We start from the raw sequence: 24,165 nt of genomic DNA, 5'->3' as shown, positions 1-24,165 counted from the left end.
TCAAAGCTGATCTAGGTCCCAGAAGCAAGTCAATATATCTGTAATTTGACCAAATCTAGAAACGAAAACAAATCTAACAAAGAAAAGTTAGAACAGTCTAAGATAGAAAGACTGATCCACAAGGACTGCTACAAGATGTGGCCTCTCATTAGTTATAAATCTTAAAAAAACTTGAATATCCAGACACAATATCTAGTAACCAATAAATGACCAGACTAAATACTTATTTGCTCAAGTATTTATGGTATAATGATTACAGATAACTAGATTGGAAACAGCAAGGTATGACATAATTGAATTACATTAACAGTTTCTTATTGCACATTGCTCTGATTATAGAAATCAATTACAGGAGGTAAAAATGCAGTGACATATTAACTACAAACCCAAGAAATTTTACCTCCAATAATAAATTCCATTAACCAAAGTTTTGGACAAATCCTAAACAGATTTTTACCATAACCTTATATTTATACAAGTCAGTTTGCTCCTTTTAGCCAAGAACCAGGTGGCTACAACTTGATATAAAACAACTGGAACAGTTTAGAGGGAGGGGGTAAGGAGAGGATTCCATATGGCTGCCCTTCCCCCACTCCACCTCCAAAGAGGCAGGGGGGAGGGAAGGAGAACTAAACTGCAGCCCAGGCTAATTAGATGCTCCATACCTGAAGTAGCAGAGAGCAGTGGGGGGGAGGGGGGGGTAAATTTAATCTTCACCTTTAAAGACAAAAGATCCCTACCCCATGCAACCTTTAAAGTAGCAGAAATGGGAGGTGGGGGGAAAAGGAGGGAGAAGATTCCATAAAAACCACATGTCCAGCAGAGCTGGATTTAAAGCATAATTTACAATGTTATAATACAGGTAACAAACTCTGAATCAAAATACAGCTTTAAATTCTCAATAATATAAAACTGCTTTTCCTATCATATTTCAAATAATGAAAGAGCATAGTTTTTCTTTCTCTCCCTCTGGCCCCATGTGGCCATTATTCCCAATGGACTTCTCCTAAGCTCCAACTTGGCCAGAGTTGAAGCCTTCAGAAAAGTCAGATCCTTTTTGCTACATACTTTACCTAATTAGAGGCACATGATCCCTTTTATGCAACTTAACAGAACCTCATTTTAACAGGCTATTGTTCTTTTAAGATCTTACACTAAATCTAGCCTGCATAGGCAACAGTAAAATTATTTCCCACAATTTTAAAACTCCCCAAAAGAACAAATCTGGCATGCAAAGGCAATAATAAAATTATTTCCCAAATTTAGAATCATCCTAAAATTCCTAATCAAATGTTTTCTCCAGCTGTAGTTTAGAATTATACTAAGTACAGTTGCAACATTAAAATTACCAATTCCCAAATTTCTTAATCATTGTTCTTAACTTAACAGAGCTCTTAAATTAACAAAACAGACAAACAAGTAACACAGAACACAGAACACATGTAGACTACGTAGTCAAAACATTTAACACAGACCAGGGGCTATCTAGAAAGAATAGCTCTGAAGGAAGTTGACAGCTCGTCTTTCCTCCCATAATCCAAACAGGGCCTTTTGGTTTTTTTTAGCCAGATGGTGTCTTAAAAATGGCACCCAGATTTATACCCTGTAATGCCCAGAGTTGTGCCAACTGGCACATAGATGTGTCTTAGACACCCAGGTAGAGTCCCCTGCATCCAGAAGACCCTACTCCCAGAAGGAGTAGTAGGGCCTCCCTGAGGCCCAAGGCAGAGACAAGAAAGTCTCTCATCTCTAATCTTGCTCATTTTCTAACATCTCCTGGGGAGCTCCAAAACTGAACAAGATAGATTAGAGAACAATTATTTAATGGGAGAGATTTACTGGGACCAAATGGATCCATGATTTGGTCCCAAGGCTTAATGAGACTATCATTTCAAAGAATCCAGCAATGAATGTCAGATACAAGATTCTTTTATAGGGTAACAAGAACAATGACATAATGGGGGAGGTACCTGGATGGGGATGACCTAATGAGGGGAGGCACCTAGGATGACATAATGGAGGGAGGTCCCGGAGAGGCTCCAGATATTCTAATGATGTCTAAAATGGATAAAGACCTTTATCCCATCAAACATTAAGAGGGAATGATTATAGTCTAAGGTCTAAGATATAAGACCTTTATCCTATCAAACATTAAGAGGGATGGTTATAACCTGAGGTAGAATAACTGAATAGGACAATTAGGAAAACTGGGTCAGGACATTAAAAGAGAACTGTGGCACAACATTTCCTCTTCTAAATAAAATCCACCCAAATATTTAGAGGCAGTTATTATGTCCTCTCTGAATCTTTTTTTTTTTAAAAAACAAATCCCTATTTGTTTAACCAATCTTCAAAGAGCATCATATTGATCTACTGATTCCCTATCCTGAATGCCTTCCTTTCAATCTATTATTTTCATTCCCTTGTCACCATTTAATCCAAACTTCCATTACCTTTTATCTACTATTATTAACTACTATAGTGACCTCCTAAAGAGTGTTGCCAATGCCAGGGTCTGGCACCACAATCTGCCATATACTGTGCTGCTGAAGAAAATTTCTTTGCCTGAAGCACAACTTTCATCATGCAACTCCTTTGCTTAGAAATCTTCAATGGCAACTGAAGAGGCCAAGTCCAAATTTTCTTCTATTTGGTCTTGGGATGTTTTACATAAAATAAAATGGTTTCACTATAGGACTTATATTACTCTGGAAGCTAAATTTGTGTTACCAGTATTCTTAAAATTATAAATACTTATGTCTATTTCGTAATCCCCAAGACTAGATTAGCAGTTTATTTCAAGGCAGTCTTAGAGGTCTATTCTATAAAGTAGATATTCCTGGCTATTGTAAAAAATCAAGGGGTTTTCAAAGGGATCCCAAAGTCCCAACAGTGGCTTAAGAATTTTGTTTGGGTGACCTTGAAAAAGGCTGTTTCAAAAGGTAATAGCAAGGATTTTGGGGGCTTACCATCAGATCCATTGATGTGTATATATATATATATATATATATATATATATATATACACACACACACACATATAGGTCTATGGTTGTATACAGATGACATCTAGAGAGATCATCTTTAAGGGTCAGAGGAGTCAAAAAAGTTGTCAGGCAAGTCAATATGGAAAAATAAACACAACTTTGCCAAGATTCTCTTTTCTTCTCTCTTTTCCATAGGGCCAAAATTTCTTTGTAAAAATCATGGATTTTTATATTTTGAGAGAGATGATTAATTGATATATTCAGGTTATTATTATACATTGTATCCTAGCAGTCAATGATATTATTATTTAGTTATTAAATAGATTATGGAGTTATGAAGTTTCCAATTCATTTGATACATCTTGCTTAGAAACATGCTAACTAGCTGGTGTAGAGCTACTCCAGTGCAAAAAGCAAACCAACAGACAAAAACTTGGCAATGCATTTCCATCAGTTTAGTTTTCAATATTTATATAGTTGAATACTGAAAACTAAACTGATGGTAAAGTTGAGACACTCTTGACTGCTTTCCTTACCTTACTAGCTAAGTAGGTCATGTGGTTGTGACATATTATATATTCTGTTTTTTTTTTTCCTACTTTCATGTCTAATTTGTTGTGCTTCCTGTACTACTTCATTTTTTTTCCTATAAGGAAACTTCCTTAAAATTATTACAACAAGAAAAAAAAATAAACACTTTGGTTTAAAACTTTTGAAAAAGAGTACTATGTGAGATTTGTTTGTTTTTTTCATCCAAAAGTTACCATGAAGTAGTATTTCTGGGGGAACAAGAGGGCAAGAAAGAATGAGAAATGTTGACCTCTTCCTCTAGATATGTATGTATATTAATATATGTGTATGAATGGATGGATGGATGGATGCATTCTCCTCCTGTTGTCAAAATGCTAACAAATCACTTATGAAAAGCTTTTCTGCCTGTTCCTGGGGATTTTCTTACTTCATCTTTGCTTTTCTTTAGCTACATTTTGAAATGAAGTGTTTTCTGTTCTGCTTTCCCAACTATGTTTCAGTATAATCAGGAGCAAAATTTGAGAACTGACCAAAGATTACAACAGACTGAAAGGAGGGTATCATTCAGATAGGAAGTTAGGGGGAGGAGGAAGATGTGAAAGTACTTTATTAATTGTATTTCTTAGGAAATATTATATTCCAAAAGTTGGTTCCTAGTGAATTTATTTTCTTTTTGAAGTGGATCAATTATTTCATTGACTTGGTAAAGGAATTCTTTTACCCAGTGCTGTATTTCGCTTCAACTTGTGGTTCTTTATAATTGCCAGGAGGCACTAAGAAAGTAAAAACAAAACAAAACAAGCAAACATAAAAATCCTCAGATTCATTTATTAGAATGTGATGCAGGCAGAATTTGAACTTAAGTTTCCCTAACTACAAGAAGTACTTTCTGTCTGCAACATGTTACAAGTTGTGTAATGACCAAAATGAAATAGTCTGTGTATCTAAAAAGTTACACTTTGTCCATGATAAAGAAAGATGCAATAAGTGCATATGTAAGTGTGAGTTAAAAAGTGATCAGTGTTTTAGGAATACTGGAGTATGGGAGAAATACTATTGGCTGGAGAATACCAGAGGGGACAGAAATTAAAAGGGGGGGGGGCAGGCTTAATGTTTTACACATGTAATCTCTATGACTAGAACACAGGCTGGCAGATCTCTTAAATTCTGGGATTCTGAGCTATAGTAGGCTAAACTGTTTAAATGTAAAGCATTTTTTTTACTTAATATTTTATTCTTCCCTAATTAAATGTAAAACATTTAAAAAAAAACTTTTCTGTTTTAAACAAATGCATAAAGAGAGGAGATGGCAAATATGCTCATTTTAAGAAAGATTGTATTCTACTGTGGTAGGATTGTAGGCTCTAGCTAGAATCAGTAGAAATTAGCTTGGAAAGGTAGGTTAGCACTAGGTTAAGGACTGATTTAAAAAGGTCAGGCTAAGGGATTAGAAATTTAAAATTGAATCAATAGAGAGGTACTTGAGACCTTTGAAAAGGAGAGTGACAGTGACTTCCTGCTTTAAAAAGATTACTTTTATGGTTGTTGAAAAATGAATAGGCAATTAAATGGTAGAGTGGATTGAGTTTTGGAGCTAATAAAATCTCAGTTCAAATCTACCCACTTAGTAAACCTGAGCTTCATTTAATCCTGTGTTAACCTCTACTTTCCTTATCTGTGATATTGATAATGCCTGTCTCCCAGAGTTATTCTAAAGATAAAATTAGTCAATATCTACAAGGAACAATTTAAACTCTAGCATTATGATTATTAATTAATAGGAAGAGATAAGAGGGAAGAATAATCCTGGGACAGAGATACTTTTATCATTCCCCTTTTAGATATAAGAAAAAGGAGGCCAAAAAAAAATAGATATCTATGGCATCAAGAGGATCTGGAAGACCTAAATCACTTAGAGGCCATCAAAATCCATTTTCCACATTTTACAGATGAGATAAGTGAGGCCCCAGGGCTCACTTCCTCAAAGTCATATAAATGATGTTAAATACAAGGTTTAAATCCAGGTCTTTTGATTCCACATTGAACATTTCAAATTGAATGGCTTATCTGTTGTCATCAAGATCTCACAATTATCATCCCTAATATTTATATAGTTCCTATTATGGTCCAGTCACTGAGCTAAGGGTTTTTCACATATCATTTAATTTTATCATTACAATAAGCTAATATCCCCATTTTTCAGATGAGAAAATAAAGATAAACAAAAATTGTGACTTGCCCAGCCAGCCACCTAGCTAATATATCTGATAATAGATTTGAAGTCACATCTTCCTGGTTCCAGGATCTGAAGTCTGGAAAGTCATCTCACTGGAAAGATTGAAAAGTAAGACAGAAAAAGCTTCCCAGAAGAAATCACATTTGAACTGAGTTTTAAAGGAAGGCAAGTAGGCAACAGGCAACTGATAAATCTGGAGAGAGAGGAGAGTAGAGAGAAATCAGATACTTGTGGGGGGTAAAGTATGGTATCATGGGTCTACTTAGAGAGTTTGGCCTTGGTAAACAGAAGAGCTACCTTTGACTAAGGGAATGAAACAAGAAAAAGAGTGATCAAAGATGAGGAAGAAGGGAGGTGATATCAAGGGATTTTGAGAAATAGAATAAAGTAGAAATTTTTGAGAAGTAAAGTTCATGGTGGCTATTTTCTAGATGATGCAGATCCAGGAGATCTAAGAGACAGTGGAGAGGAGGAGGATAGAAAGCAAGAGAAATGAAGATTGGATGCAGGATTCTGGGAAAGCAAGAGGTTTACGTTGCAGCAGGTTTGAAAGAATGAAAATAAAAGCTCTTAATTGAAGATAAGAGATTATTAGAAATGTTCTTGGGTCTGGAAGGTCATGGTGGAGGGGGGATAAAGGAGAAGAGGAACTGATGAAAGATAGACTTAAGCTAGGTAATGATGAAAGTTACTGGGGAAGTAATAGGATAAAGAAGCTTTCAGTTTTCAAGATAGCCATTTTGATTCCCATGGATTTGAGAAGAGACAGAGATATGGAGGTTAAACAGGGGGAGACAAACTTAGAAAAGTCAGTTCAAGCCCCAAAGGTCTAACTGTATAACTAGTGTGGACATTATTTCTTTGTTTTAAATTTATTTTTATTTTATTATTATAGCTTTTTATTTACAAGTTATATGCATGGGTAATTTTACAGCATTGACAATTGCCAAACCTTTTGTTCCAATTTTTCCCCTCCTTTCCCCCATCCCCTCCCCCAGATGGCAGGTTGACCAGTACATGTTAAATATGTTAAAGTATAAATTAAATACAATATAAGCATATATAGTGGACATCATTTCTAAAGTGATGTCTAAGGTGACATCATTTCAGCAGATCAAAAGAGAAGACACAAGAATCTATTGTAATAACAGTCAAGAAGTCATATATTGCAAAGTCTTTCTTACCTCTCCACAATAAACCCTGGGGTAGTAGGAAAGAAGGAATGAAAAATGAAAGCAAGAAATCATAACCCTAATCTCCTTCCACAATATTGTGATCTTTAAACATCCTATAATTCTATAACTCTTGAAAATGAAGTTATAAACACATATGTCATATAAGAAAATGAAATTTACTCTATTAACCTGAGACTTGTAGAGGAACTTATTCATTTAGCCCAACTCCTTCTGATTATATCAAATGAAAACATTAAGTGACTTTCCAATGTCACAGAAGGAGTACTAGTCAACCAAAAGTCAAGTAAAAATCAAAATATAAATCCAGGTACTCAGTTTCTAAACCTACATTTGTCTTGTAGAGTTACAAAGAGCATTGCTCTTTAGGTGCTCAGGTTAAATATCATTATGCCAAAGTGATTAAGCTTGTGGTTACCATTTTAAAAAAATCACATACTCCTAAATTCTCAATTTGAAAATTCACTCATAACAGCAGATCTTAAACAATATTATTCCTTAATCCTTAGACTCAGCAAAATATTGAATAAAATTGAAGATGGCAAATGATTTTAAAATTGATTGAATGCTACAGGTTTTTAAACTTTATTTTTATGTCATGAGTAATTTTGGTAATATGGTAAAGTCAGCAAAGGGCCTCTTAGAATAGTGTTTATAAGTGTATAAAAGATAGAAAAGAAAAGAAAAGAAAAACAGAACCCAGAATTTTGAAGGAAATTAACTAAACTAAAAAACAATTATTAAACATTTTTTAAAATATTGGTCCCAAGTTTATGATTCCTGATAACCCTAACCCTTTCCAACCTGATTGAATTAAATGTTAATACCTATTTAAACTCTCAAAAAGCACACATTCTGTATCTTGATTTTATTCTAGAAGAGAATCTTTAAATTTAAGTCACCAAATTGGCAAGAAAATATTACAATTTGGAGGATCTTTCATATTATCATGCTTAAGCTTTAGAGGCTTGTTTTTCTTTTTTTCAATCCCTTAGATTTCTTTATAATTTCACATTTCTTTTTCAAATCAATTGTTAATTTTTTTCAAATTATATTTTTAATTGTTATTTGGCATTGGCTAACCACATATTATTATGTCCCTCTACTTTCCCACAGAATTCTTTGAGATAGGATGATTCTTCTTCTCTGAGCTTTTCATTCTCCCACTAATAAGTTCCAAGCCACAGAATGTTTCTACATTTTCCTTGTAAATGTTCAAATTTCTTAGTATTACCTTACATTTTGGGTCACTTCCTTTACCTTTTACTCTTTACAATTCTTTTTTATTGAGTCTTATCCATGGCTTTAAAAAAAAGTGGTCAAGTTTGCCAAACACTGAAGGCATAAACATTTATAAATTAATCCATACCTACAAAATAACACGTATTTTGAAACTACTCTTCTGTTTGAAGCATTCTCTTCTATTTTTTTCCCAGAAATTCCAGCATGGTTATTTATAACTTTTTAATCTATTTGACTTTTGTTCAACTAATATATGTTCTTTTCATCTTTATTTCTTCTTTAACATGTCTTTGCAAAATAATCACTTATTTCAATTTTCTATATTCACCAAACTTTGAAAGTGTTTTCACATACTGTCTCTCCTTTATGGCTTAATCCTATTTTTTAAATTTTAATTACATATCAATCTATTATAAATTTCCATGGATATAAGGATAAAAAAATTATTCCCTTTTTCTTGAATTTATTAAAGTATTCTCAATTTTCCCATTCATTTTTTTGTAAGCCATTTAAAGATAAAATTCATTTAAATAAGTGTCCCATGCAACTTTAAATTATAACAAAAGCAGTAAGCCAATTTCCAAGTGTTGATGGATGATTTTTCTTTCTTCTTTCTCATATTCCACATATCTAGTCTTTTAATTATAAAATGCCTCATCCATAGTGCTTTCATCCTTTCAACATCTTTTTAAAAACATCTTTTTAAAAAAATCCATTCCTTTTTAAATAAACTTTATGTACTATTATTTTTAATCAACTTTTGCATCCACAAACTTTTGAAAATTGGAGAATTAGCTTGAGCATCACAACTATATCTCATTTGATGTGATAGACGTTTTTGAAAGCATCTTTCTTTGTAACTTATATCTTCTAATTGGAATCAGATTATAAATATATTTAAATTATTTTAAGCCACAAATTCCCTTATTTTGAATTATTTTTGAAGTTAATACTGAACTCTGATTTCTCTTTTGTATAATTATATAATATGTTTTTGGCAGCCAACATTTACAGGTTCCTTACTAGCTACTGCCCAAATAAACCAAATAAGTGTGTAAACACACACACACACAAACCCTTAATTATAAAAAAGATACTGTTTTTCTTGGGTCAATATTCTTTCCTTCTGAGATATAGGACCCAGAAAGAGTAACAGAAGTATAAATGTGTTTGTCACCAAACAGTTTTGGATAAGATCAAGGAAAAATAGGGAAGAAAACAAGAAATATCAAATGTCTATTTTTTTTTTTTTTGAAAAGTGAATATCCTTCAGCATAGTTACTTACACCAGACCAAAGAAAAACAGAATCTTCTTTATCAGTCAGTTAATTAACATTAGTAAAAGTCTTTTCTATTTCCTTTATTGGAACAGAAAGATAAGGGAATGGGTATTATGGATCTATGGAGCTATTATGGGTTTTATAATGATAAAAAATTTTAGAGGGAAAGCATACATACCAAAGAGGCATCAAAGAGAAAATACAGTAAAAAATGTAGCCAATTATGTTATCCTCAAATTCTACTTTCGTAACGTTCTGTTGAAGGTATAAATGTATTTTGTGTAACTATATGGGTTGTTGCCAAAAAGGTTTACAGTATGTATATGTACTTCATCTTTTTCACAACTTTATTTGAAGTTATTAAGAAATGCAGAACTAAGAAAATTTGTGAATATTTTTTTTATAGCTTTTATAAGTTGTGATTGTTTTTCTCAAACCCTTCTCCTTGGTTTATAACAATGAAACATTGAGGTACAAAGATAAGCTAGAGTCACTTCCACACCTCAGAATTGTCAAATGCTTCAACCCAGGGTTTGATTTTGTTGTTTTGTGGATTATAGAGACTTAAAAGTGATTGAGGAAATGTAAAAAAATCCAAATTCAGTTTGGAAATATGTCTTTTCTTTTTCCTTTCTTTTCTTTTTTTCCCCCCTGAGGCAATTAGGGTTAAGTGACTTGCCCAGGGTCACACAGCTAGGTAGTGTTAAGTGTCTGGGGCCAAATTCGAACCCGGTCCTCCTAATTTCAGGGCTGGTGCTCTATTCACATTTTTTTTTCTTAGAAGTAAAGAGTTAAGTCACCTCTGAATGCAGAATATATTGATGTGCATTACTCTCATTTTTGAAACATAAAATTTTAGTACATTGTCAAGTAAGATATGATTCTTTTCCTCTTTTTTATTATCAAAATATTCATTCTCTCTTCAGACCTAAACTACCAATTAAATGCTTTCTGATAGAGACTTTGTTCAGTCATTTTTAGTCATGTTTAATTCTTTGTGATGTCATTTGGAGTTTTCTTGGCAAAGATATTAGAGTGTTTTGCCAGTATAAACAGGGTTGAGTTATTTGCTCAGGGTCATATAACTATTAAATTTCTGAGGTCAGATTTGAACTCAGAAAGGTGAATCTTCTTGACTCAAAGGCTGGAACTATCTACTGAGCCACTAAACTGCTGCACCAATAGAACTTTTATGTTATTTTTAACGTTTGAATTAATTTCTTATTTATTATCTTATTTGATCATTACATTAAGACCAGCAATATACAGTAGAAAAGATATTAGAGAAGAAACCAGGTTTGGATTCAGAACTTTATTCTGTCTCTATAACCTCTGTGTGATATTGAGCAAGAGATAATTTCTAAGACCCTTTTCACCTCTAGAAGCTAAACTGATGGGAATGATGGGAATGAAAATTAACCTGATTTCGTAGATTAGGAAATTTAGAGATTGAGAAATGGCATACTATACCCAAGCTAAATGGTGATTAATTGTGAATAGAAGGATCCAGACTGGTCCAGTTAAGATTAGACTCCTGGACTAATGTTTTTATACCCTCTCACGACTTTTAAATACATTTACATATACATGGAGACAGAGAGACAGAGCAAGCAAACTAATGCAACTTTTTTTCTGAATTACTCAACTCTTTATATTCTCTTATTTCAGTTTACAGATTTTAAACCTCTGAATTGCCTTCTCTGGAAAGTATTGCTGTCATATATGGGCTAAGCTTCTTACCTTGCTCCAAATTTTCAATTCACAAAAACAATCATTTAAATTGGACTTAATAGTTTTATCTCACTTTGATCTTGGATAGGAAACCACACCTTTCAAGGATCCTAGGAATGGTTTTGAAATACCTGACAATATCTCTTCCATCTTTTTTTCCGTTTTCCTTTTTTTTTTTTTTTTTTAACCTGTGTATGCAAAATGACGCAGGCTCTCCAAGGAGAATGAAATACAGGTTTTGTTATTGCTGTTGCTATAAATTCTATGGAATAATTCATAATATGGGGCAGCAATGTGTTTCTGTAGATAGAACTCAAAGCTTGCATTAGGAAGCTTCAACTTCTTGAGTTCAAAGCTAGCACCAAGTATTCATTAGCTGGGTGGCCCTGGGCAAGTCACTTAACCCTGTTTGACTCAGTTTCCTTATCTGTAAAAGGAGTTGGGAAAGAAAATAATAAACCTTCCCAGTATCTTTGTCAAGGAAATCCCAAAAGGGATCACAAATAATCAGATATAATTGAAATGGCTGAGCAATAACAATAATTTCTAATCTACAGCAGACATTTCAAATGAAAGCTCAGTTTTCCAGTCCACCAAAGAGTTGCCATCAAACAGGTTTAATTAACTTTGCTCTTGGATAATGTGGACTATTAAAAAGAGACTTTCCTATAACCTACAAAGCACAGATAAGCTTAATAATTCAATGGTGAAGACAATTTAAATTATTTTTTTTTAAAACATTTTAAAGTAACTAATGGAAATCAGAAAGATTTGAAGTAAAAATGTATGAAATCACTTTTTTTTTTAATCATAGGATGTTAAAGATATTAAATCACAGAACACTTAGATTGATTTTTTTCCCCCTGTAGGCAGGAAATGGTTGCTGTTTCTGGTGCTGCTGTACAGCGCCAGGAACAAAAAGATGATAGAAGTGCTGATCTTCCTGACCATTCACTTTATGATTGTATCTAACTCATATGAAAGAGAATGAGAAACAGAATCAATGATACAGAAAGAGACTTTACTCTGAAGTATAGTGTGTGTGTGGGGGGGGTATTAATAGATGTGAGTTTACATTTTTTTGAATAATACCAAGTAGTGGACATGTATGGTAATACTCTCAACCTGTGCTACAATCCAAAAAGATTAGGGTCATTACATTGTCAGTTTCTTGGATGTGAACTGGGTGGATACAGTTCTTTCACTGTTTTAAACACTTCTGTCTTAGGGTTAATGTAGGTTTTTCCCTTCATTTCCAGTAAGATGAGTCTTTATACTTATCAATGATCCTTGAAGCAAAGATCCACACTTATTGAATCCAGAATTAACACCAGAGTAATTGGGCAATTTAAAATATATTTTAGTGAGATAGGTTTAGAATTAAGGGCTGGTGTGAATATTTTTGCCAGCATACTTTGCCTATTTTCAAAATCAGTATTTAAATGCTTTAGGGAAATTCATAATTTGAAAAAAAATCTTATAATGAATTTTTTTTTTTTGCACCATAATATCCATCTCTCTCCCAACCTCATCCCCAACCACCACCTGTATCTGTGTGGTATAAGGGCTAAGGCCTAGTCCTGCAATTTCATCAGAATATGAAATTCTCTTGAACAAATAAGATCTGGGGAGGGAATAAATATTTATATAGCAAGTGCCCACACAGTGACAAGCACTGATATCTCATTTGTCCTCATGATTCCATAAGGCAGATGCTGATATCATTCCCATTTTACAGATGAGGAAACTGAGACACACAGACTTTTGAGAACAAATTTGATCCCAGAACTTTCTGATTCTAGTGATCCAGTTGATAGTGCCAAACCTAGATTAAGGAAGATCTGAGTTCAAATCTGGATATATGACATGGGGCAAGTCATTTAACCCTGTTTACCTCAGTTTCCTCATCTGTATAATAGACTAGAGAAGGAAATAGCAGACCTCTCTAGTTTGTTTGTCAAGAAAACCCTAAAAAGGGTCATGAAGAGTTAAACAGAAAATAACCAATCAAGCAAAGCTTCTTGTCTCCAAGCCCAGGTGAAACCATTATATCACTTTGCTACTTTAATTGTCTTTTTTTTTTTTTTTTTTTTTGGTTTGTTTCTAGTCATTTATACCCTTGATGAATTGTGTGCACCACTGACAGGTTAACTGACTTGCCCAGGATCACATGACTGCTATGTTTAGCAAATGGGGATTGAACCTAGGTCTATTTACCTTATTTAAAGCAAAGTACAATTGTACACAGATATCTCTGTTGAACTATTTTGTTAATTTTTTACTTTTTCCACTATTGTGTCATTGGGGTCTTTCCAGACTTTTAGGATTTAACTTTAAGAAAAGGAAGCAATAAAAAATCACTACAGTTCTATTTTTAAGATATAAATAAAGAACCCTGAATTTGGATAGAACTCAAATAGCTATGTATATTCAATATATCTTAGACAATATATTTGTATGTTCAAATATATGTTGTTCAATATATGTATGTTCAATATATCTTAGACAATATATTTGAAAAGCCAAGTTTGTTTCTTTGATTTTGGAGTCTCTTTTTAGATTCTTAGGCTAGTCAGTCCTTTAACTGCATGAAAATTTTAAAGTACATGACAGAGACCTTGATCTATCTAAATTCCAAGGTTAGAAGAAACTAATGGTTACTCCAGTGATAATGAGTGGTTTTAAAATAGTCTAATAAACTAAAATTCTGCATGTTAACTTGATTCAGGATTTAGGGATAGACAGGTTTCTAAATGACTGTCCTCTATTTGAAATGACTATTTTATTCCTCTTAGGACTCTTTCTAGAGAAATATTATGAGTTTCTTTTATTTAAGATCTTTCCATTACAATCTCCATATCTTTATATTTGGGCAATATAAATTTGGACAATATGTTTGTATTATTCTTAAAAGTTCTTTATTTTTTTAATTATTTTGTTTTAACATCACTTGATGGTGGTAAAGTGTCAAAAATAAATCAACCTAGAATTTAGTACTGTCTGAACATGAGAATATAATAAAACCCAGATAATAATATCTTGGCTTAAATATTTGAAGGACATTTTTGCAGATTGCATTGTGATTTTTAGTTTTTATGAAACAAACAAAAATTTGATAAATAAAAAAAGGACTTCCAGCTAGAACAATAGATCATTTCCTTTTTTTTTTTTTTTTAAGGTCTGTATTTTATCCTTGCTGATTGACAGTATCTTTGCAGCTGTTTTTAAAAAAATCTTTTAACCAAATCAATTTTGATTTCCAAAATTGTAATAATTCATTTTAATGGATGAAAAATGTACCAGTTCCATAATAGGCATCTCACCATCTTCATGACACAGGCTTTGAAAAAAAAAATTATAAATAAGGAAGTAAGTGATGACTCTTTTTTTCACACCCCCAGCTTCTGCATTTGAACTTATAACTGTACAGCAGAACAGATTATTTAATGGCAGCTGAGTAACTAAATTCCCCTTTGTCTGCCTGGCCCCTGACTTAGTTGGATTGGAATTTTACCAAAAGGGAAAAAAAATGCCACTCAATATTTACCATGAGATATAGGTAATAGGTCTTTGTCAGACCATAGCAATATAAATCTTTTTTTTTTTTTTTTTTTTTTTTTTCCTGGCAACAAACTACACACTGGGATCTGACGTCTTCTTGAATATTTAAACTCTCTCACAGTCTTTAGTGGAAGTTTTTTCAGTGTGAGACTTTAACTACAGATGCTACTTGACTCTAATGAGCACTATATGACTAAATACTGGAATAATCAATTGAAATTTCATTCTCAACTTTTCAAAGGTAAGTCATAGGTTACTATATATAAATCATTTAAGAAAGGGATTTCCCGTCTTCCAGCAGAAAGTGGAACATAAAGCGTCCCTGTGAATGCTACAAATTTAACTTATTTCTTTCTTCTAAATCTCTAAGTTTGAAAGACACATTGCACATGGAGCTATTTTGCAATGCACTACAAATCTTTTCATAGTATATATTAACAAATTTAACACTTTGGGGAGGGGGGTCAGTAGCCAATCACATTTCATATATTTTTTTAATGATTTAACATTTTTTATCCATGTATGTAAATAGCAAAGCAAATATTTGATCTTAATGTCAGATACTAATATCATTTTCTAAGTAAATGCAATTTGGTGAATACATTCTGCAAAATATGCAATAGAAAGGTTTTAATAAATAATTTAACTTCAGTCAGAGGAATGGGATTTCAGCTGACTTTGCAAATTATTATGTAACATGGGTAAATCAGTTTAGTTTTCTAGGTCTCAGTTTCCTCCTCTGTAAATTGAGATTTGACTAAATGACCATCCATCAGTGTTAATCTATGATCCTATGTGTTATAGTTTAAGTATTTCTTGATTTAAATTTTCATCAACATATATATATTATGCAGAAAAAAGCAGCCAATATGCTATTGTTTAATTTTATATATTACTTGTTTACTCATATTGATTAACAATATAACACTCTATAGCATGTGATTATTTAATGCTTGACATCAGCAATAGATTATTAATCTATTTGAATTGCATAACTCTAGGAGGAATAGACTCTGATGAGATAACTAATGTAATGTGTGCTTGAGTATTTTTTTTTCATAGTTAAGCATTAATAAGTGACTAGAAGCAGTACTTATTTTAATACTAGTAGCAGTTATAAAAATTTGTGTAAATTTAACTTTTTGTATAACTATATTCACCAAGCTAAACAAAATAAATAAATTATATGTTTCTTTTGGAGTTTACATTTTCCTTCTGTAAGTCTTTAAAAAAAAGGATATGAAGTTTGAACAAAGGTAATGCCACATCAAAATGATAACTTAGGAAACAGTAATAAGTATTGCCATCTCAGTATTGCCTTCACACTACAGTTATCATGAAGTAGATTTTAGAATAGCTAGTTTCAGATACCTTGATAGATACATAAATTCATCTTGATTAATCATTGATTCTATGTGATTTTGGTACCCTATTACATAAATGGAACTCAAATTTTAACCTAATAGAATAGCTATATAAATTCTGATTTTTTTTTTTTTAAATACACATTTCAACTTCCAAATTAAAGGTTGAAAATAGTGGCTATGTATGCTACATAATGGAGAGTGAAAGTGATCATGGAAAATTCACATGTCCTTATTTAGCTTGCTAGATCACTTATTTATGATATTGTTACTCCTTCCTGCCTCCTCTCCTTATTCCCCCACAAATTACATTTAATAACAAGTAGCAAATGAGGTAGTTATTGTTTAGCCACAGTTGTATTTGGACAAAATGTACAGTCATTACTGATATTTTTCAAGAAAGTTGAGGTTAATAATCATATTTGTGTGTGTATTATTTTCTTAATTTTATTTCAAACTTTGTTTTAAATTCTTGCCCTAGAATCTCATAATAATACTCCTTTGTATTCTGTTCAAATTTTTGAAACATTTCCCCTTTCTCCTGCCATACTATGCAGGATGTTATTATGAATATTGTGACAGAGCACCTATATATTAAAGGTATTAGTTGTTTTATTGAATTTTACTTTGTTTTCCACAAATACTTTACAATACAAGAGCATATAGATGTGTAGATTCAGTTATTTTTCTTCTTTTATGAGGTTGAAATACTCACAATGATATGTTAGCTGTATTCAGCAATAAGTCCTGCTATTTTTCTGGATAAGATTGTGGAACTCCTTTCTGGCCTAAGACCCCAAACCTGAAGACTAGGTATAACATCAATTAAACTAGAGTCTATCTCCATTGAAGATCCAACTGAGCTTTGATAAGGATCTTCCATTTTAACCAAAGTTATAGAGGGAAAGCTGCCATTCCCTATGGTGTAAAAGTGGCCTGAACTTTATGTATGGAGTCAAATTACTTGGCTTTGGATAACTTTTTTCTTAAACTAAGTATTAAAAAGCCTTTTTTAATGAACTCATCTTTGCTTAAAGCTAATATTAGAATGCAGGTCTGATTCCTAACTTGGCCTTTTCCCATCATACTTTTGTTGCCTTTCAGAAGTAAAGTCCACATATATGGACTATATAAACAGGTATATACTGAGATTTACTACAAAGGAACAGAAGAAGAGAAACTGATGCAAAATATTTTAATAAATTATTTTCAATATATTGAATCCCAACCCCAGTTTGAATAACCTCAACCTAGCTATTTTCCCCCAAGATAACCAGTTATTTGATTTAAGTATAACTTTCAAATGAATTGGATATGTCAAATGGTCTTGAAGTATTTATAACAGACAAGGCTGGGGAGAAATCTGAAAGACCAAATGAATGTATAGATCAGAGGATATTATATTTTATTGTCCTTTTTGCAGGGAACAAAAAAAAATAAATGAATGTGGGTAGATGAAGATCTGAGCCCCATGTCTACTCTTCAGTCAGAACGTATCCAGAATTTGTCATTCATTTGTTATAAGAGTCTTTTGGAAGACTGGAACTGATTTTGTTGTCCAGCCTTAACATTTTTTATCCCAGGAAATCTCTCTTTTGGGTCATCCCTCTTCTGGGTGGGGTTTCCCAAGTCATAGCGTCTAGCCACATATGAGAATAATTATAGGTTCTCTAGAAAACTAGGTTCTGTGATATCCTGGCACATAGGAGTTTCTTAGAGTACAGCCTACAACAGTAGTTGTCAGTAAGTCAGCTTCTTACTTTCTACCACATTGTCAAAAATTCTATCCTTAAAAAAATCTATGGATTAAAAAACCAGAAGAGTTCATCAGTTGCTGTTATTTGTGTATGTGGTGGTTTCCCAAGAAAAGCCTGAGGGATCAGAAAGGGGTTTTCTTTGTTTTTAAGTGGAAAAATAGAAGAATAAAAATCATAAAGTGTTGAAGATTGAGGAAAAAAGCCATCTGATCTACCTTTGGGATCATTGAAGGTATGTAATCAGGGAGAAGTTTTAACAGTGCAGTTTATTTTTCTCCTCTTATTTTCTACACCTTAGCTATTTCTATCTTTCTCATTTTCTGTTCATCTTTTCTATCCTCCTCTAAAATTAAAAACTTTAAAGCCTATTTAAAAATATGTGTTCTATTCTACATATCACTGTCACTCAATTTATTTTTTTTCCAAAATGGAAATAGTTAAGAATGAAAAATGTATCTTAAGCCAATACTTTTGAGAGTGAGAGGAATTCAGTTTGTCTGTCTCTTATATCATGAGTCAAAAGAATGTTAAGTTTACAAGGCATTAATCTTGCATTTCAAGAATAACAGCATATGAAATGGCAAATTAGAAGGTTCTCTGAGAGTTGGAACAGGGAGAATTGCCAACTAGCATGTGGTATGGCAAGATGACTTTTTTCTGATCTCAGCCCCAAGACTGACATAATTTGTACTTATGAATTCTCCTTTGCCTCAGGTCCTCCACAGTTAAAAAAAAAAAAATAATGAGGATGATAATGGTCAAATTTGCTGAGATAGACACGTTATAGAAATGTAAAGCATAATCATTATAGTTCTCTTTGGGGCATCAAAGCATGTAAAATAATAAAGTTATATTCATTTTTATAAAATAAAGATAGAGGGATAGATGGATGGATGGATAAATGTTCCTTTAAGGTCAGAAAAATATTGTTTCATAGTTGAAAAAAAACTTTTTTGAAAATTATGATATAATAAATGGAATTACATTCAACCAATTAATGTCTTCATATCATATAAATCCTAACAATATAATAGTATTAGACTAATATTTCAGAAGAATTACACATCTAGATCAATAGAGGATATATTTAAGTAAAAAAGACAGAAATGTTGAGGATGTGGCTAGGTAAGGAAATTGAGGGTATGCTGGTAAAGTTGATAGCCTTGAAATAGGAAATTAAAACACTTCTGTAGGATAACCTTGGTATAATATATCTTGTTTAAGTTAGCTTATACAAAGTTAATATGCATCAGCCTCGTAGTTGTGACATTGTGAGTCATAGGAAGAATCATAATGAGAGTGCAGCTTAATATATGTGGGTATATATGTATGTGTGTGCATATACATATATACACACAAATGCACAATGTATATATTTATTATATATATATATATATATATATATATATATATATATACATAACATATATGTGTGTGTGTGTGTGCAAAAATGCAAATACACACAGAGCCAACCAGTAGCTAGCATGGCTTTCAGCATTTCTTTGGTAGATTCTTATTGCTTTGCTAGACTACTTGTTATTTTGACCATTGACTAACATGTGGAGCCCAAAGGGGCACATTTTGTTCTAAATTTTTAGTGTTCCATATTTCTCCTTCCACCTTATCCAATCATTCCAACCATCAATGTAAGGCAAAAAGCAAAATCATAGTATAGTCTTTTTTCTTCACCTTTACAGCTCTACAGTTTTCTTTTCCAACCACTTGTGAAAATGTTCTTATAAAGGATAGTAATAGCAGCTGTAGTAATAGCAGTAGTAGTAATTATTGTGGTTGTTTTTGGAGATGTTCTGAAACAGTGGAAAGAGTCCTGACTCTCTAGTCAGAAGATTTTGCTTTAGTTACAATTCTGAGGCTACTTGTGGAACCTTGGACAAGTAATAATAATAGTTAGTAATTATGTAAAGCTTCCCAAGTGACAAGCACTGTTCTAAGAGCTTTAGAAATGCTATCACATTTTTTTTTATTCTCACAATAATCCTTGAAAGCAAGTGTTTTTATAATTCCCATTTTACAGTTGAGGAAACTGAAGCATATAGAGGTTAAGTGACTTGTCCAAGATCACACAGCTAGTACATGTCTGAGCTGGATCACAATTCATTCTTCCTGACTTCAGACCCAGTATTTTATCCATTGCAACATCTATCTGTCTCTGCAAGTCCAATCATATTCATGGAACTTAGTTTTCCTGATTTGCAAGAGTGAATCAGACTCTGGAGTTTCTTCTAATTCTAGATCTAAACATTTCCCAAAGCAATTAATGGCAACAACAGAACATCTCTTTGTCATACATCTTGATCTTTAATGTTAAGCCAAATGACAAGGAAAGTCAACGAGAAAATTTCAATTAGTGGTGGATTCTAGTGACTTCTGTTAATAATATCTTTCTTTATTTCTCTTCACCCAGCACTCACTAATCCTATCTTTATTAAAAGGAAATAAAGAAATTACCAAAGTCAGACTAAGATGAGGATTGTAAAATAATACTATTATTTAACATAAGACTATTTAAAGAATACTATTCATTTCAAGAGCAATCTTAAATAACGTTAGCTCAGCAAATTAACTTTCCTAGAAAATGTATTGCCTCCCTTTACTTAAAGAATAGTTAAGGGAGCTTCCAGATTCTCCCTAACAAGTGCATAATAAAAAAAAAGTGGGAAATTTACAGAGGATGATTTTTAGAGTTTATAGCAAATACCCAAAATAACTGGAATCATTTTGTTTGGGAATTTTTAGTGCAATCTTCCCAGGGGAGGCATTATGTCCCATAGATAGGATGTCAGTGAGATTCTTCTTGAGTATATTAGAGAATTGCCAGACATTGGAAATAGAGATTAAAGATATGACTGTATTGACTCTTCAAGATCATATCAAAAGGCACCCATCTAAATATAATTGAGATAGGAATATTATAAGTGAATTTTTAAACTTTTTTTCTCTTCAAAAGGTAAATGGGATTTTTAAAAAAATGATAGACTTATTTTCCATAACCTACAGCAGTGGTTCTCAAAGTATGGTCTCGAGAATCCTGGGGATCTCTGAAAACCTTTTAGAGGGTCTACAAATTCAAAAATAGTTTTTATTTCCAACATGGTAAATATCTATAAATATAACCCAGATAAACAAAAATGCTTTGGAGAGATCCTCAATAATTTTTAATAGGATAAAGATACTTAAAACAAAAGTTTGAGAACTACTGGTCTAGAGTAAAGAGAATTTAATTATGATTTGGGATAGGAAATGAATGTGTGTGAAAGTCTTTAATTTTAAAGACTCCATAAAGGAGGCAGCTCATTGGTCTAGTAGATAGAACACTAGCCATGAAGTCAGGAGAACTTGAGTTCAAATCTGGCCTCAAACACTTAACACTTGCTGGTTGTGTGACCCTGGTCAAGTTACTTAACCCAATTGCCTCAGAAAAAAAAAAGCCTCCATAAAAAGGTGGAAAGGTAGAGTTCTTGAATATTGATCTTTGTACATAGAGATTTTAAAGAACAATGTTCTTTAAAAAAAAAAAAATTTAATATTGTGACTCTCCCCACATATTTCTACATAATAAATGAATCTATATTATTTTGTGACTAATTTTTAGTTAGATATAAAATGGAAAAATAGGGCTACAGAAGAAACTGAATTTGTTTCTTTGGTCTGTGCTTCATTTTCATAGATAAATTGTCATAACATTTTATTTTATTTTTAAATTTTTTTTTATATTAAATATCTTTTTTTTGACAGAACCCATACCAGGGTAAGTTTTTACAACATTATCCCTTGCCTCACTTCCGTTCCAATTTTTCCCCTCCTTCCCTCTACCCCCTCCCCCAGATGGTAAGCAGTCCTATACATGTTAAATATGCCACAGTATATCTTGGAAACAGAAGGTAGAAATAACCTGGGAAGAAAAACCAAAATGCAAACAGTTTACATTCATTTCCCAGTGTTCTTTCTTTGGGTATAGCTGCTTCTGTCCATCATTGATCAATTGAAACTGAATTAGATCTCTTTGTCAAAGAAATCCACTTCCATCAGAATACATCCTCATACAGTATCGTTGTTGAAGTATATAATGATCTCCTGGTTCTGCTCATTTCACTCAACATCAGTTCATGTAAGTCTCTCCAAGCCTCTCTGTATTCATCCTGCTGGTCATTTCTTACAGAACAATAATATTGCATAACATTCATATTACCACAATTTACTAACCATTCTCTAATTGATGGGCATCCATTCATTTTTCAGCTTCTAGCCACTACAAACACGGCTGCCACAAACATTTTGGTACATACAGGTCTCTTTCCCTTCTTTAGTATCTCTTTGGGGTATAAGCCCAGTAGTAGCACTGCTGGGTCAAAGGGTATGCACAGTTTGATAACATTTTGGGCATAATTCCAGATTGCTCTCCAGAATGGTTGGATTTGTTCATAACTCCACCAACAATGCATCAGTGTCCCAGTTTTCCTGCATCTCCTCCAACATTCATCATTATTTTTTCCTGTCATCTTAGCCAATCTGACAGGTGTGTAGTGGTATCACAGAGTTGTATTAATTTGCATTTCTCTGATCAATAGTGATTTGGAACACTTTCATATGAGTGGAAATAGTTTCAAAGTCATCATCTGAAAATTGTCTGTTCATATCCTTTGACCATTTATCAATTGGAGAATGACTTGATTTCTTATAAATTAGAGTCAATTCTCTATATATTTTGGTCATAACATTTTAGACATGGCTTTTAAAGGTCATGTCTTTAAAAAGCCACTAGGCTAAGTGTCAGGCTACCTAAGTTCAAGTTCTAAAAATCTACATATCAGACCCTGCCTTGTGTCTTGGTTGGATAAATTTACAAAGCAAACAAACAAAAAAAAAAAACCCAACATCAAAACTCTCCTCCGTGTTCGGGTATTTAAAACCCTCTGTAGTATTGTCTCACCTACCTTTTTAATCTTATTTTATACACTACATTTAAATCCCTCTAGGGGCTTCCAACTTCCATGTTTTTGTACAAGTTTATGTTTGAAATGCTTTCCTCACCCATGCTTTGAAGAATCCTAACTAATATTGCTTCCAAGGAGAACAATAATGCTGAAAGTGGATTTGACCTTCTTAACAATACTTTTGTTGATTAAAAATCAGGAATTAATCTTTCTTTTAAATTTTATTAATGTGTTTTTACATTAACAACATTTACACATTATTCTTACCTTATGAAAAGCCACTTATAATAAAGTAAAACAGTAAAATTAATAACTGTTATTTTGTCATGTCTAATGCTTTATGACTCTGTTTGAGGTTTTCTGGGCAAAAATACTGGAGGTTTATGTCATTTCCTTCTCGAGCTCACTTTACAGAGAAGAAAAGTGAGGCAAACAGAGTTAAATACCTTGCCCAGGGTCACACAGCTAGTAAGTGCCTGAAACCAGATTAGAACTCAGTAAGCCTTCCTGTCTCCAGCTTTAATGCACTATCCATGGCACCACCTAGATGCCCCTAAAAGTATTAATACAATGATTTTATCTGAAAATATATGCAGCATAGCACCTCCTATCTCTCTGTTAGAAAAAAAAGAAATCTATATTCTCTCTTTTCCACCTAAACTCATTTAAAAAAAATAATTTCTTGTAGTCAATATAGATAGTGAAAGAACACAAATTCCCTAAAAGATTGTATTCAAAATATATACATTTCATTCTGCAATCTTGCTATAATGAATAGCATTTTTCATCACAGGTCCTCTTAAATCATGAAAAGCAGTTTTATTGGCCATAGTTCTTAAAGCTTTCAAAGCTGTTTGTTTTTTACAGTTTTTATGGGATTATTTTTGTAGTGTTGTTATTGTATAAACTGGTCTCCTGTTTCTTCATATTTTATTGTTCACAGGTTTACAAAACTGCTCAAAATTGATACTTTTTATAATATTGTTATTGTCAAAATGATACATATTGGAGATACCCTTGGGAAACAAGTAGATTGATGTAGTCTTGAAACAAGTGAATGGTAAAACCATTCTGAAAAGCAATTTTGGATTATGCCCAGGTTACTAAATAATAACTAAATGAGGCCAAAAAAAGAAATAAGAGTCTCTTCTGTACAAATATACACAAGCATGTATTTATACATATGTGTATATATAGATATATACTGTGTAATATATAGAGATTTATACTATATATATATATATATATATATATATATATATATATATATATATTATACATATAAAGCTATATATATATACAGAAAGAGAGAGAGAGAGAGAGAGAGAG

The 24,165-nt window shown here is 32.5% G+C and overlaps 1 protein-coding gene across 5 annotated transcripts in view; it reads left to right on the top strand.

Moving 5' to 3' along the window:
* The window catches only part of CD36 (CD36 molecule), an 81,546-nt gene that overhangs the window by 10,297 nt on the left and 47,084 nt on the right, over positions 1–24,165 (top strand). The window contains exons 1-2 of one of the 5 annotated variants that reach the window (XM_031938676.1): positions 14,822–15,001; positions 18,032–18,113. The exons of 1 other annotated variant lie outside the window; for it this stretch is intronic. The gene's annotated coding sequence lies outside the window, so the exon portion shown is untranslated. Of the gene's footprint in view, positions 1–14,821; positions 15,002–17,763; positions 18,114–24,165 lie in introns of those variants that run through there. 3 more of the 5 variants (XM_012550915.3, XM_031938674.1, XM_031938675.1) reach the window with 3 other exon arrangements.

Source organism: Sarcophilus harrisii, chromosome 5 (assembly GCF_902635505.1).
Source record: "Sarcophilus harrisii chromosome 5, mSarHar1.11, whole genome shotgun sequence".
NCBI classification, from domain to species: domain Eukaryota; kingdom Metazoa; phylum Chordata; class Mammalia; order Dasyuromorphia; family Dasyuridae; genus Sarcophilus; species Sarcophilus harrisii.
Note: the sequence above shows the minus strand (reverse complement) of the source record. Positions and strands in the feature narration are given on the sequence as shown.